Source organism: Macaca fascicularis, chromosome X, assembly GCF_037993035.2.
Source record: "Macaca fascicularis isolate 582-1 chromosome X, T2T-MFA8v1.1".
NCBI lineage: Eukaryota > Metazoa > Chordata > Mammalia > Primates > Cercopithecidae > Macaca > Macaca fascicularis.
This window is the reverse complement of record NC_088395.1, coordinates 17,709,141-17,725,644: the sequence shown is the minus strand read 5'-3', so window position 1 is coordinate 17,725,644 and position 16,504 is coordinate 17,709,141. Positions and strand designations below refer to the sequence as shown.

Sequence of the window (16,504 nt, the reverse complement as noted above, 5' to 3'; positions counted from 1 at the left end):
GTCATATGGTACATCTAGTTCTAGATCCTTGAGGAATCGCCATACTGTTTTCCATAATGGTTGAACTAGTTTACAATCCCACCAACAGTGTAAAAGTGTTCCTATTTCTCCACATCCTCTCCAGCACTTGTTGTTTCCTGACTTTTTAATGATTGCCATTCTAACTGGTGTGAGATGGTATCTCATTGTGGTTTTGATTTGCATTTCTCTGATGGCCAGTGATGATGAGCATTTTTTCATGTGTCTGTTGGCTGTATGAATGTCTTCTTTTGAGAAATGTCTGTTCATATCCTTTGCCCATTTTTTGATGGGGTTGTTTTTTTCTTGTAAATTTGTTTGAGTTCTTTGTAGGTTCTGGATATTAGCCCTTTGTCAGATGAGTAGATTGCAAACATTTTCTCCCATTCTGTAGGTTGCCTGTTCACTCTGATGGTAGTTTCTTTTGCTGTGCAGAAGCTCTTTAGTTTAATTAGATCCCATTTGTCAATTTTGGCTTTTGCTGACGTTGCTTTTGGTGTTTTAGACATGAAGTCTTTGCCCATGCCTATGTCCTGAATGGTATTACCTAGGTTTTCCTCTAGGGTTTTTATGGTATTAGGTCTAACATTTAAGTCTCTAATCCATCTTGAATTAATTTTCGGATAAGGAGTAAGGAAAGGATCCAGTTTCAGCTTTCTACTTATGGCTAGCCAATTTTCCCAGCACCATTTATTAAATAGGGAATCCTTTCCCCATTTCTTGTTTCTCTCAGGTTTGTCAAAGATCAGATGGCTGTAGATGTGTGGTATTATTTCTGAGGACTCTGTTCTGTTCCATTGGTCTATATCTCTGTTTTGGTACCAGTACCATGCTGTTTTGGTTACTGTAGCCTTGTAGTATAGTTTGAAGTCAGGTAGCGTGATGCCTCCAGCTTTGTTCTTCTGGCTTAGGATTGTCTTGGAGATGCGGTTCCATATGAATTCAAAGAGGGAATCCTCCCTAACTCATTTTATGAGGCCAACATCATCCTGATACCAAAGCCTGGCAGAGACACAACAAAAAAAGAGAATTTTAGACCAATATCCCTGATGAACATCGATGCAAAAATCCTCAATAAAATACTGGCAAACCGGATTCAGCAGCACATCAAAAAGCTTATCCACCATGATCAAGTGGGCTTCATCCCTGGGATGCAAGGCTGGTTCAACATTCGCAAATCAATAAACATAATCCAGCATATAAACAGAACCAAAGACAAGAACCACATGATTATCTCAATAGATGCACAAAAGGCTTTTGACAAAATTCAACAGCCCTTCATGCTAAAATCGCTCAATAAATTCGGTATTGATGGAACGTACCTCAAAATAATAAGAGCTATTTATGACAAACCCACAGCCAATATCATACTGAATGGGCAAAAACTAGAAAAATTCCTTTTGAAAACTGGCACAAGACAGGGATGCCCTCTCTCACCACTCCTATTCAACATAGTGTTGGAAGTTCTGGCTAGGGCAATCAGGCAAGAGAAAGAAATCAAGGGTATTCAGTTAGGAAAAGAAGAAGTCAAATTGTCCCTGTTTGCAGATGACATGATTGTATATTTAGAAAACCCCATTGTCTCAGCCCAAAATCTCCTTAAGCTGATAAGCAACTTCAGCAAAGTCTCAGGATACAAAATTAATGTGCAAAAATCACAAGCATTCGTATACACCAGTAACAGACAAACAGAGAGCCAAAGCATGAATGAACTTCCATTCACAATTGCTTCAAAGAGAATAAAATACCTAGGAATCCAACTTACAAGGGATGTAAAGGACCTCTTCAAGGAGAACTACAAACCACTGCTCAGTGAAATAAAAGAGGACACAAACAAATGGAAGACAATGGGGTTTTCATATGAAACCGTGGAGGCCAGAAGGAAGTGATACAATATTCTTAAAGTTCTGAAAGAAAAGAATTGCTGATCTAGAATATCCTTTGGGAATGAAAGGGAAATCAAAGTAGTTGCAGAAGAAGGAAAACCAAGAGAATTTGTCACTATCAGACTTACCCTTAAATATTGTCTAAAGGAAATTCTTCAAACAGAAAGGAAATTATAAAATAAAAAAATCTTGGAGCATCAAGACGGGGGAAAGAACAACAGAAAGAGCAGAAATCTGGGTGAATAAAATAGACTATCTTTCCTACAAGCTTTATAAATTATATTTAATGATTAAAACAATAGTTATAATATCACTTGATACTCAACACATTTATATTTGAAAGCAATCAGATTAAAGGGATCTAAATGGAATTAAAGTTTCTACAGTTGACTTGAAGTAGCAAAATGCTGCTACCAGTAGAATGTGATACATCACATATCTATATTGTAATACCCAGAGCAACAATTAAGCAAGCTATAAAAAGAGATACACTCAGAAACACTATAAATAATTCAAGACAGATTTATTAAAATGTTCAAGTAACCCACAGGGAGGCAAGAAGACAGAAATAGAAGAATGATAAACAGAGGAAACAGTCATAAAACAAATAATAAAATGGTAGGCTAAGGTTCTAACATACCAATAATTATCTTAAATGTAAAAGGCCTGAATATACCAATGAAAAGACAGATATTGACAGAATGGATTTACAAAACAACTCAACTATATGTGGTTTACAAAAAACCCTCAAATTCAAGGGCATAGGTAGGTTAAAAGTAAGAGGATAGAGACAGATATACTTTGCAAACATTAATTAAAACAATTAGAGCCAGGCACAGTGGCTCACATCTGTAATCCCAGCACTTTGGGAGGCCGAGGCAGGTGGATCACCTGAGGTCAGGAGTTTAAGACTAACCTGGCCAACATGGTAAAACTTCGCCTGTACTAAAAAAAAAAAAAAAAAAAAAAAAAAAAAAAAAAAAGAGCATGGTGGCAGGCGCCTGTAATCCCAGCTACTTGGAAGGTTGAGGCAGGAGAATTGATTGAACCTGGGAAGTGGAGGTTGCAGTGAGCCAAGATCACACCACTGCACTCCAGCCTGCGTGACAAAGCGAGCCTCCTTCTCAAAAAACAAACAAACAAACAACAACAACAAAAACAAAAAACAATTAGGAGAACCTATATTAACGTAAGATAAAGTTTAGAGCAAAGAAAATTGCTACAGATAGAGACATTATGTAAATATACCAAGAAGCTATAGTAATTATAAATATACATGCATCTAAGAACAGAGCCTTAAAATGAGTGAAAGCTTAAGCTAATACAGCTGAAAGGAGAAATAGACAAATTCACAATTATAGTTAGGGACTTCAATGCTTCTATCTCAGCAACTGATAAAATTACTAGAAAGAAAATAAGAGAGGATATAGGAGATCTGAACAACACAATCAACCATCAGGATCCTATTGATATATATAAAACATCCCACTCGGTAACAGAAGAATACACATCTTTTTCAATTATCCATATAATGGCCTCTGAAATAGACAATATCTTAAGCCATAAAACAAATCTCAATACATTTGAAAGAGTTGAAAGTATTTACAGCATGTTCTCTGACCTTAATGGGATCAAAGTAGAAATCAATAACAGAAAGAATGAACAAGAAAAATCTCTAAACACCTGGAAATTAAGCAACACACTTCTAAATAATCCATGTGTCAAAGAGGTTGTCTCCAAGAACATAAAAAAATGTGGAAATTAATTAAAAGGAAAATACAACATAACTAAATATCTGGGATGCAGCACTGAGAGGGAAATTTATGGCATCAAAATCTTACATTAGAAAAGTTGCAAGGTCTTGAATCAGTAATCTAAGTTGCTACCTAAATAAACTAGGAAGAGTAAAATAAGCCCAAAGCAAGCAGAATGAAGGAAATCATAAAAAGCAGAAATCAATAAAATGAAAAACAGAAAAATGAGTGAAAATGAAATAAAATTACATGCTGGTTCATCAAAAAATGAAATGAAACTGATAACATTTTAGTACAGTAAATAAAAATAAAAATAAAGAAAAACAAGTCACCAATATTAGGAATGAAGCAGAGACTATCACTACAGATCTCATAGCCATTAGAAGAAAAATAAGGGGATATTACAAATAATTTATACTAATAAATTTAACAACTTAGAATAAATTGACCAATCCCTCCAAAACCACAAACTACCAAATATCAGCCAAGATTAAATAAATAGTCCTATAACCATTAAAGAAATTGAATTTGTAATTTTAAAACTCCTTCAAAAAGAAACATCCAGACCCAGACAGTTTCATTGGAAATCTCTATCAAACGTTTAAAGAAGAATTAACACCAATTATACATAATCTTTTCCAGGAAATTGAATAAGAGAAAAAATTTCCAGCTTACATTGTGAGACAAATATCCTGATATCAAAACTAGACAAATAGTACAAAAAAAGTACAGATAGATATCAATGTTGTTTATAAACTTGGACACCAAAATCTTTAACAAAATAGTAAATCAAATCCAACAATGTATTAAAACAATACACATGGAGCAAGTGAAATTTATTCCAGATATAAAATAATGATACAATATTCAAAAATAAATCAATGTAACTTATCATATCATCAGGCTAAACAAAAAATCAGATAATCAATATTAAGTGATGCAAAAAACTCATTTGGCAAAATTAACACTCATTCATCATAAAAGTTCTCAGCCAGTTAGGAAGAGAGAAGAATTATCTCCACTTGACAAAGAGTATGTACAGCAAACCTATAGAAAACATTATACTTAATGGTGAAAGACTCAATATTTTCTCCCTAAGATCAGAAACAAGGTAAAGATGTCTATTCCTGCCATTCATACTCGACATATTAATGGAAGTTCTGGCCACTGTAGTAAAGCAAGAAAAAGAAATAAAGGCATACAGATTGGAAAGAAAGAAACAAAACTGTTCTTATTCGCAGATGACATGATTGCTTATGTAGAAAATTCCAAGGAATTTCTAAAACATAAAAAGATATTCTAGAATTAATAATTGCAATAATTGAGTTTAGGAAGGTCACAGAACATAAGATGAGCACAAAAAATCCATCTTATTTCTATATACTAACAAAGAGCATATGGAAGCAGAAATTTAAAACACAATACCACTTACAATCACTGCAAAGAAAGTGAAACACTTAGGTCTAAATTTAACTGAAAAATGACAATGTGCTGATGACGTTAAAGAAGACCTTAATAAATGGTGATACATTCTCAGTTAATGAATTAGAAGACTCAACATACTAAAGTTGTCATTTCTTTTCAATTTGATCTGTAGATTGAAAGCTATTCCTATCAAAATCCCAGGAAATTTTGTATAGACATGGACAAGCTTATTCTAAAATTTATATTGAAACACCAAATAACTAGAATAGTTCAAATTAGCTTGAAAAAGAAGAATAAAGTCGAAGCAATCACTCTACCTGATATTAATGATTACTATATAGCAACAGTAATCAAGATAGTATGTGTGGGTGGAGGGGCAGACACATGGAAACATAGGTAAGTGGAATGGAATAAAGAATCCAGAAATACTCACACAAATATGGCCAACTGATTTTTGGCAAAGGTGCAAAAACAACTCAAAAGAGGAAAAATAGCCTTTTCAAAAAGTAGTGCTAGAGCAATTGGACATCCATAGGCAATAAATAAATAAATAGTAAAATCTTTTGCTCTGTAAAAGACCATATTAAAAGGATAAAAAGACAAGATATAGACTGAGAGAAAATATGTGCAAACCGCACACCTGACAAATAATAACTAGAATATATAAAGAACTCTCAAAATTCAACAGTATAAATACCCAAACAATTCAATCATAAAATGGGCAAAAAGTATGAACAGACATTTCACCAAAGAGGACATACAGGTGGTAGACAAGCACAAGAAAAGATGTTTAACATCATTAGCTGTTAGAGAAATACAAATTAAAACCACAATGAGCTATCACTACACACCTATTAGAATGGCTAAAATAAAAATGGTTCTAATGCCAAAAACTGGCAGGTATGTGGATAAACTGGTTCATTCATACATTTCTGGTGGGAATATAAAATGTTACAACAACTCTATAAAGCAGTTTTGCAGTTTCTTAAAAAATCAAGCATTCAATTACCATACAACTCAGCAAGTGAACTTTTGGGCATTATCCTAGAGAAATGAAAACTTAGGTTCACATAAAAACCCATGCAGGAATGTTCATAGTAGCTTTATCCATAGTAGCCCAAAGCTGGCAGCAGACCAAAACTGAAAACAGCCCAGATATGCTCCAACAGGTTAATGGTTAAATAAACCATGGTATGTATGTCCCAATGGAATACTATTCTGCAATTACAAGCAATGAACTGTTGATACACACAGCAATGTGGATGAATTGCCAGTGAATTATTCTGAGTGAAAAAAACCAATCCTAAAAGGTTATGTACTGTATACTTTCATTTATGTGACATTTTTAAATGAAAAGAAAATTAGTAATGGAAAACAAAATGGTGGTTGCCATTGGTAGGGATGGGATGGAGGGGAGGAAGAGAGGTGGATGTGGCTATAAAAGGGCAATAAGAGAGATCCTTGTTGTGATGGAAATGTTCTATATATTAACTATAGTGTAGATACACAAACCTACTCATGTAATAAAATTGCATACAACCAAATACACACACACATACACACACACACACACCTGACTACAAATAAAACTGGAGAAATCTTAATAAGATTGTGAATTGTATCAGTGTCAATATTCTGGTTGTGACATAGCACTATAGTTTTGCAAGACATTACCAATCGGGAAAATTGGGTAAATGATACAGGGGATCTCTTTGTATTCTTTTTTTTACAGCTGCATGTGAATCTATAATTATCTCAGAATAAAAAGTTTTATCTTAAAAAAAGAGAGACAGAGCGACAAAACAGAACTGACAGCCCCGAATTAGAATCTTTTAAATATTAGCTTATTATTTGCTAAAATAGAAAGCACAAATTAATGAAGAAGATATTTCATATTAAATAGCGTTAAGACAATTGGCCAACTACTTGGGGAAAAAAATGATACAATTAGAATCTACCTTACAATAAATACCAAACAAATTTAAATGAATAAATATTGAATTAGTTAGGATTTATTAGTTTTTACTCAAATAATAGAAGGCTTCACAACACAAAAGATGGATACATTTAACTTTACAAAAATAAAAATCTTATCTATATAAAATAGTAGCCACACTCATGGAATGAAAAGAAAATAGAGTATATATTTGTTGCAATTATGACAAACATCTATTCTGCATTAAGCAAATGACACATACACACCAATAAGACGCAAACACTGTGATTTAACGAAAAAGTGAATAAAGACTTGGATATTGAAGCAGCAAGCACACAAATAAAAATGGCTCACCTCTCTAGTAATCAGAGAAGTACATTTTAAAACAAAATGAGTCAAATTTTTTGGCTCAGACTGGTGAGTCCTCACAAGGCAGGTGGTCTCAGACCTCATAAATCCTTTTCAAAATCAGTTTGGCAACATGTTCATGTCTCTGAGTCTGCCCCAGAAATATTACAGCTGTGTATTTATGCTGAGAAATAATTATTAATGGGGAACATTGATATACACAAAGATACTAATTGCAGTGTTCTTTTTAACAGCAGATTTTGGAAATGGCTTATACTTCTAATGGGGGAAAACTAAGTATATGGTAATAAATCCACCTAATAAAATTGTATACCACCATTAAAAATATTTATGGTGATTGTGTAGTGTGATTAGAATGCTATGATAAAATGCTTATTCTTTGAAGATGTTAAGGGATAAAAACAGGACTAAAACCACATGTAATATTATTTCAGTTGAGTAAATAGCATAGAGAAAAACTAGAAATATAAAGATCACTGAAAGTGGTTATAATTGAAGGTTTACGCTGAAGATACAATAAAGTTTTACACTTATATTTAATATTTAATGAATATTACAATGAACCATTCATTTAAAAATAATAAATTATATGTATTCTACAGTATTTCTACATTAATTGTGAATATTTTCTGAAGCAATAATGTGTAGCTTTCAAAATGTCACCTCTATTTCCTCTAAAATAATAATTCTTCAAAAAACAAGGACTCATCTAATAGATGGAGTGAAACAGAAATCCAAGATGGTAGTGGCCCACTATTTATGAAACGTGCCTGTTAAGTTTGAGGATTATTCCTTTAAGGCAGGATGTCAGTGAATGAGAAACCAACTCTCTCCCATGTGCACAGAAATGTGGACATCAGAGATTGATGGAGACACTTTAGTGAATTGGGCTGGGTGGTGGAGCCACATTTCCTTTTTCTTTTTTTTTGGGACAATGCAGATTTATTTATTTTTATTTTTATTTTTTTTATTATACTTTAAGTTCTAGGGTATATGTGCACAATGTGCAGGTTTGTTACTTATGTATACTTGTGCCATGTTAGTGATGTTAGTGTGCTGCACCCATCAACTCGTCAGCATCCATCAACTCATCATTTATATCAGGTATAACTCCCATCACACACCGGGGCCTATTACGGGGAGGGGGGAGGGGGGAGGGGGGAGGGATGGCATTGGAAGCCACATTTCTAATGGAAGCTTTGAGAGCTACGAAGAGAATCAGACCCAGAAGCCTAGTTCTATAAATGGGGCCAATGTGGGAAGAGGTCATGGATGATGACTGGTGAATGCTAAGGCTCCATGGCTGAGCGATGCCTAGTATACTCCCCTCAAGAACACGAGGAGCTTAGAAGAGAGAAGCAGGCCTCATCTGGGGCCCAACACACTGGTGGTCTGGCTCAGAAATTGGGCAAGGATAATCCTAGGGGTGAAGAGCATCAGGGAATTCTCTTGAAAGAGGCCAAGGTGAGCAGGGGCTGCTGGTAAGCGATCTTATGAGAGCATTAGGTGTTGACTTGGCACAAAGAGGCCACAAATGCAAAAATGGCAATTAAAAATGCTAACCAGCCTAGACATGAGAGATTTTACACTTGCTCTCTTTTCCTTCTTCTGTAACATTGTTCCATTCATAAAATTTTATAATTTGAGAAATTCTCCCAGGCGAAGAAAAATGAAACTATTAAAGTCTCTTTTGTGCTACACATTGATGTCCTGTTCAAAAATGAATGACCTGGCAACTCCTTTTATTCCTTGAGTTTATAGTAACAGAACCCTTGCCAGTTACACTGGGGAGACTTGCAGCACATGAATTGGAGCAGACCTAACAGGCCATGGACACGCTGAGGGTAGCAGGAGCATGCGATGCAGGTTGTGGCACAGACCATTTGTGAAACTGACTACCACACTCTTGTTTGTTCGTGAAATGCATGTGAGCCGGGTCAAACAGGTTGTGTCTCTGGGGGGAACTAATCCCTACCAAAAGCTGATGGGTTTGATGGCTGAGAAAGCCCTCACTAGCTCTTCTCCCAAGCAACCACTGCAGAGCTAGATCTCGGACTCACCACAGAGACGGGCACCAGGGGCCTGTGGATTTGGGCAATTGAGGATATTTATGGGCCACTCCATTGTCCTTTTTAACAATAACACTCCTGACTTGGAGTGTCTGCGCAGTTACTTTTTAGGATCTGTTTTGGACAATGTTCTGCTTGTTAATCCTCATTAGTCCAGGGCAATTTTGCCGATTTTTCCTTTCTCACTCAGATATGAATCGGGCTCATTTGTGAATGAACTTCTAAGAGGGGAAAAGGTGAGTCTCATACCTGGAAAGCGAACAGGACTTGGCACGTGCGAAGGGGTGTGTATGTGTGTGCATGTGTGTGTTTACATGTGTGTGCAGGTGTGTGTGGGTGCATGTGAGTGTGTGTACACGTGCATGTGTACATGCATGCATGTGCTTGTGTGCGTGTGTTTGTGTGTGTGTATCCAGTTATTCCATGCAAACATCTCTGAGCCTCATGTTCTGCATGCGAAGGCTGGGTTGTGAGGGGTCATCTCTGAACTCTCCTACCCCTGGTCTGTGATGTGCCAGTATTTCACCCACTCTCATGCCACAGTTGGCACAGGTGTCCCATCCAGCAAGAAAATTCACTGCTCCAAAACAAATCTGGGTGTAATTTTCACTTCACTGACATCCCCTGCCTTATAATTTCATGGCCCTGACTTCAACTCTCTGTTGGGGCTATAATTGTGTTCTGGTCCTTCCTTGGTGACCTTCATGGACCCTACTCTGTCTCGTGCAGCCTGGCTTCTCACGTGGCTTGTACAGGGCTCTCCATGGATTTGGGCAAACCCTGGTGGCCTCAAGTGACAGTCTCATGACTCCAATCCCAACCCCACTCTGCCCACATCCTCCCTCCACACCGAAAAGGAAGATGTGTTTGACGGTCATGATCCTTGTAGGAGATGTGGCTGTTCCAACTCCTTCGAAGTAAGAGAGCAAGCCCAAGTGGGAGGGGAGATAGCAGTGAGTTTACCAACTACTTACTGCAGGCTGCCCACACCGGGAGGACTAAAGTGGCATCTGCAGGAGGTGTAAGCCACGAGGCCTCCCTCAATGTGCACCATCAACTCAGAGAGATGAGATGCTAGGGGAAGGATGGCAACCACTGGTGTGAGGCACCTACGTCCCAGAGGAAGAGGACAGCTTACTCGAAGCCACTTAGAGCAGTGACAGAGCAGGGGATAGATGTTCCCCATCCTGACCCCTTGCACAGGAGTCTTGCCCTCCATCAGAGGCAGCAGTGTGCCTTGAAGGCGCGGCTAGAACAGAAACCGCCGCATGCACAGAAGGCCTTCACCCGCGTTCTAGTTTAGATTATCGCTTTCATTTGACTTTAAAGTCAGTTTACCATGACAATCCGTAACCTACTTCTTCCTTTCACTTGTTTTTGTCAGATTGCTTGACTCAAGAATGGTCTTTACCCCCAGAATTGGAGGTAAAACAAAACAAAGATAACCCAGTTACTGCATGTATGTCTTAGGATGCTTTCAATGAAATTACAAGTGATAGAGACCTGACTCAAAGAAGCTTAACCTATAAAGCAGTGTAATAATTTACATAACCAGAAGCGCATGGTTGGGTGGTTCTAGAACTGCTTATTCTAGTAGTTCCACAACCTAGCCACGGTCCTAAGTTCTTTCTCTACTTTTGCTGTGATGCCTTGAGCATCAGCTCCTTTCTAGGCCTGGTTCCTAGCATAACAGTGACCATCCATCCTGGTTTACTGGAAAGACCCAGTTCATGCCTCTTCCCCTGACATAGTTGTTAATAGCAACCCCTTTCACCCTCAGTAGCATCCTGGTTTAGGTGATCAACTATGTGGTCACCTGCATAATGTTTTTGCTGCCAGTTGCAAATGGAGTTACATTAGCCTCACATCCATCGGGAGAGGGAGGGATGCTCTAGAGAGTCAGAACTTAGCTGGAAATCCTCAGCAAATCTCTCCTCTCGTTTATTTGGTCCTAATTATAGCAGGAGGGATGCAAATTTTCTTAGCTCAAATAGACCCACCCTAAATATAGGATGAAATTCTAAGGTACATAGGTTTCACAGAAGAGGGATGGATGTCTGAATATTAGTGTTCTGTTAGGAAAGAAAAATGGAGAATACAGAATACAGCAGACACAAGCAAAGCCCTTTATAATGAGCCTGCTTCTTACTCGTGATAATTTCTCGAAAATCTCTATGAAATGCAATGCTTTACTGCTTGTGAGACTAGACAGAGCTACAACTGGACAATGAGGGGCTTCGATGCAGTGCGGGGATGGTACTTTATTATTCTTTACTTTCTAGCACGTGGCTTAGTACTTTAAAGTAATAGCTGTTCAGTATATACTTATTGATTGCCTAACTGAAGGACCAACTCACATATCCTTTGATCCAGTCTTTGCTAATTTTATCCAAAGTGCATAAAACAGTTCATAGGAAGTCCTCAAATGAAGAATACTGAAACTCCCTACCTCCATGCAGAGCGCACTAGATGTCTCTGTCCCATCCAAATAGTCAAAACCTTTCCCTCACCTCATGAGCTCTGAACATTCCTCAGGTAAAAATGTCATTCTCATCGGACTGTTTCTCTAAATGCTTTCCATCCTATTTCCCCAAACCTGGGTTTGATTTCAGTCCTCTGTGCTTCAGTTATCCCTTGCATTTTCTTCAGCATTTCTCCTCCTTCTGCCTTAATTATGTTTTCAAATGCCTGCCTCATTCAATCACCCAGTAAATATTATTAACCACAAAAACATTTGTAAAACAAAGTTTCCATTTTAAATACATTATTCCACTTCAGTAAAATATAGACCCGTTAAGAATCTCTTGAAAGCAATAGGCAATTTCCCCAGGTGCATTCACACCGGTGAGCATTAAACTGACATCTACAATTTCAGGGCTTTCAGGAATCCCTTGAGAAACCCACATGTTCATAAAGATGAGGTCAGATTGTGTTGGTGCACCCCAGGGTGAAGGGCTCAGCCACCAGCCCAATTCACATATGTCTTCTACAGAGTTCACCAAGTAATCCCAGTTCAACCAACACCCGGGGCCTAACAACTCCAAAATCTTGGTCTGCAACTTAAATTTTGAACTCCAGATCTGCTCTTTCAAATACCTACTGGACATCTCTACGTGGCTAATCAATAGGCACCTCCAATTCGAGATGTCCTAAACAGAACTCCCTGGAGCAGATACTGATGATGCACCACCCATATCCCTTGGGTGCTACCACTTCAATGTGCTCCACAGACATCCAGCTGCCAGGATCTTCTCTCTGTGTTTGGGAAGGAACTTCTGCCTATGCTGGGTGGCAGGTTGGAATTGCCAGAAAATCGGCACCCCTTGGACCGCTCTTAACTAGCTTCTTCACCTCTGGAGTGGGTGCTTTGTATCCTGTCCAAGAGTTTGCCTGTGGGATTAAGCTCCTGTTGCTCACAGTGGTAACTGGCCTTGAGAACATGCCTCCCATTGACAGCCGTCCCTCTGGCTCCCTTCCGTCCTCCCCTACAGTGTTTCCTTCACTTCCCAAATCAACTTTCTGCACTGGAATCCTTGTCTCAGGATATGCTTCTGGGGGAACCTATGACACTCGTCAGTGCCAGCCCCAAATCTGCTTCTCTTCCTAGGGACCTCTATCTCAGTGACCACGCCCCCACCCACTCTGTCACACAAGTCAGAAAACCAGGTGTCAGTCACCCTTACTCCTGTTTCCTCCATCATCAAGCCTTGTCGATTCAGCATCCCAAGTACCACTTGATTCAAGTTCCTACTCTTCATCTCTGCTGGCACGACCAATCATTGCAACAGCCTCTCTTATCTGGTCTCCCTGCTGCCAATCTCACCTCCCTCTGATCAGCCCTCCACACCAACCAACAGAGTGATCACTCCTCAATCCAAATCTTTCCTTGTCACTCCCTTGCTTATTAAAGCCTTTCAATGGTTCTCACTGAATACAAGGAAAAGCTCCTTGACAGGACAGACCAGGGACCTCAAGTGACCTGTAGCTTCTTTTTCCCCCTCCTCTACTATTCCTCACAGCCTCTACTCTGGACTTACAAAATATCTGCAGCCTCTAAATAGTGTTCTGTGTCCCAGCTTCAGTTCCCTTCATTTATAATGCCTTTTGTTTACTTTGGAAACTTCTATTTATCTCTCAGTGCTCAGCAACTGTCAACATCTCTGGCAATCTTTTCTGACTTCCCTGCCCCATGCCATTCCCTATTCCTTCCCAGTGCAGGAATAGGCCTACTCCTTGGGTGTTCACCCAGCCTATTTTATAACTCACCATGTACCACATAATGTCACATTGTATTATTAACAGTTCTTATTAATCTGTGAGCATACTGCAGTCAGAAACCACATATTCACCATATCTCTAACCCTCATCCTTAGCTCAGTGACTGGGCAGCTAGTAGGTGCTTAATAGATGTTTATTGGATAAACAAACGAATCGCCCATCTGGCAAGTATGTGAAAACTCGATTATAAGGAGATGCTGTATTAGAGAAGCAGGATATGGATAAAAAGAATAAGATCTGGGATAGGAAATTTATTGGGTACTTATTTAAAATCACCAAATATTACAATTACAGATCTCAAAAATCATCCTGACCCATCCTGGAAGATTTTGAGGTTGTTCTTTCCTGCTGTTTTGGCATGTTCCTTCTTCCCTCCATTTTCTTAGGCACCCCTTTAACTGTATGAACAAAATTATTCCACATTAATGTCCTATTTCTGTCCCAAAGCACCGCCCCACAAGCACACACAAATCCAGACCTACCCTTTATGAACCTTTTTTTCTTCTCTTTGCAAGGGCAGCCAGGATGAAAAGGCAGAAGGGTGCCACTGTACATTTCTTTGGGAATGGGGGCCATGATGCCTATTTCTTCTGCATTAATCTGAATCAATATAATCTTTCCTGAAAACACAAGCACCTCAAAGGGCAGCAAATATGAATCACAACTGCCAGTGAGGATCAAACATTAACCCAGGGTTGCGATGAGGCCAACAAAAGAAATAGGCTAGTAATTGCCTTCCAGGATATCAGTCCCTACCTTATACACACATACCCCCTCAACACACACAAAACCTTTATGGATCTTTCATCCATGAACTTGCCCAATTATAATTGCCCAGCTGTGTCTTTAGTTGTATTCAGACTAGGTCTTGGCAACCGAGACCTCACATACCTTATCCAAGAACTTCTATAGAGGAAGTCTTTGGTTACTGAAATGATTGAAGACACATTCATAGACAAATATTTCCACAGGTATCATTAATTAGTTGGGGCTGATTTTAAACTCCCCAAAACCTGACTGAAACAAGTAGAAACTGACACTTTCTGTTGATATTCATTATTATCAATTCTTAAACTTGCACTGTGTGTCTTTCCACCCCTGTATGGTCTGGGTACTCCTTAATTTAACTCTTATTTTTCAAAAGAGGAAATTCAGTATCAAGGAACGGTACTACCAGGGCTGACTTCTCCCTTAAGCACAGTAGACACAGTGCCTGGGGCTCATGGTACTTTTAGGCACCCACATCAATCTTTTAATTTCTTTTAAAATCAGAAGAAAAAATGTTTTTTAGGTTGAAGAAACTGTTTTAATATATAATACTATTATATTCATCTTTACACCAATGCAATTGTAAAATGTAATTTGTAATATCTTTCTATGGAGGAAGGAGTCCACAAAGGCAAAAGTGCTCAACACAGTCATCATTCAGCCTCAGTTACTACCACCTTATGCCTGCAACACAACATGGTTAGAATAGAGCCTTTCAAACACAAGTTCAGGCTCCCATACTAATTAAAAACTGTGTTATAAAACTCAGATTTGATAAGAGGAAAGTCATGGTTAATACACATAGTATTGGAACTTCAGGGGGCTCGAGACTGCCAAGAACAGCTAGATTCATTTTGTTCTGTGCTCCGATTAAAGAATTTCTGCTCTGCTATTCTCTCTCAAATATCTTCATCCTGTTTTGATTAATAGAAAAAATCTTTACATCTTTGGAGAATCATTAAACTAATTTGGTTGCTTCCTTGGCTGTCTCAAGAATTCTAAGGATTTATTGTTTTCAATTTTAAAATGATCAATAGTACAACTGACACCTACTACTTATTTACTGGTCAGCAATCATACAGTCACCGTCCCTGTAACTCCAGTTCTTAGCCCAGTATCTGGCAAACACTAGGCGCTTAATAAAGGTTAGATTTATACACGAATCACCTCTTGGATGGAAATTACATTATGTAGGTGGACTAATTTGATCTTTCCTAATCTCCCACCTTGTGAGAAGCATCTTTCACCGGTATCACAATTGGCATTTTCTTCACCGGTATCACAATTGGCATTTTCGGGTGATCGCTGGGCCCTTCCCACCTCCCCCGCTTCCATCAGCCAGCCACTTCCTCCCTCCTGGGCTCTGTTCTTCGCTCTTCTCCATCCTGGGGTCTGGAATGGTCCCCAGCCCCCCGGGAGGCAGTAGGGTCCCAGCTCCTCAGGCCCTCCCCCGGCGTTCCCCCCAAGGTCCCCCTCCCCGCCCCGGACACCCCTTCCTCCTGGCACCCCGCGCCGCCCACGGCCACGCCCTCCCCGTGGGCGAGATCACCTGTCCCTCCTCCGCCGCCGCCTCCTCGGGTACCCTTTAGCCCCCCTCCTGCTCCCCCTCCTCCGCCGCCTCCCCCAAGCCCTCCCCTTCCCCGCCTCCTCCCACCCCTTGGTGTATATAGTAAAGGCCGGGCGCCGCACGCAGACACACACTCGCCCGGACACAGGCGTACACACGCTCACGCACAACCAGCAGCGGCGGCGGCGACAGCGGCTCGGTGACAGCGGCGACGGCGGCTCCCACCGCGGCGCACCCCCTTCAGGCGGCCGGCGGCGAGGCCAGACCGGAGAGTTCCCGCACCCGCGACCACCCCGCGGCTTCCTGGAGGCGGCGGCCGCGATTGCGAGGTAGCGGGCGCGGCGCCCCCGTGCGGGCCGGGGTCACCCCCGCCCTCCCCGCGGAGCTGCCACTGGGACGCAGGGGGCGCGCCGGGCTGGGCGCGCCTGGCGGGG

The 16,504-nt window shown here is 39.8% G+C and overlaps 1 protein-coding gene and 1 long non-coding RNA gene across 2 annotated transcripts in view; one reads left to right on the top strand and one right to left on the bottom strand.

Moving 5' to 3' along the window:
* Positions 1–634: 634 nt before the first annotated feature.
* On the bottom strand, positions 635–16,440 carry LOC135969304 (uncharacterized). The gene is made up of 2 exons (XR_010584465.1): positions 14,218–16,440; positions 635–1,020 (listed from the first exon to the last, which is right to left on the bottom strand). It is a non-coding gene; the product is annotated as an uncharacterized lncRNA (long non-coding RNA).
* The window catches only part of RAI2 (retinoic acid induced 2), a 63,345-nt gene continuing 63,036 nt past the window's right edge, over positions 16,196–16,504 (top strand). Inside the window, exon 1 of the mRNA XM_045383218.2 lies at positions 16,196–16,399. The gene's annotated coding sequence lies outside the window, so the exon portion shown is untranslated. The remainder of the gene's footprint in view (positions 16,400–16,504) is intronic.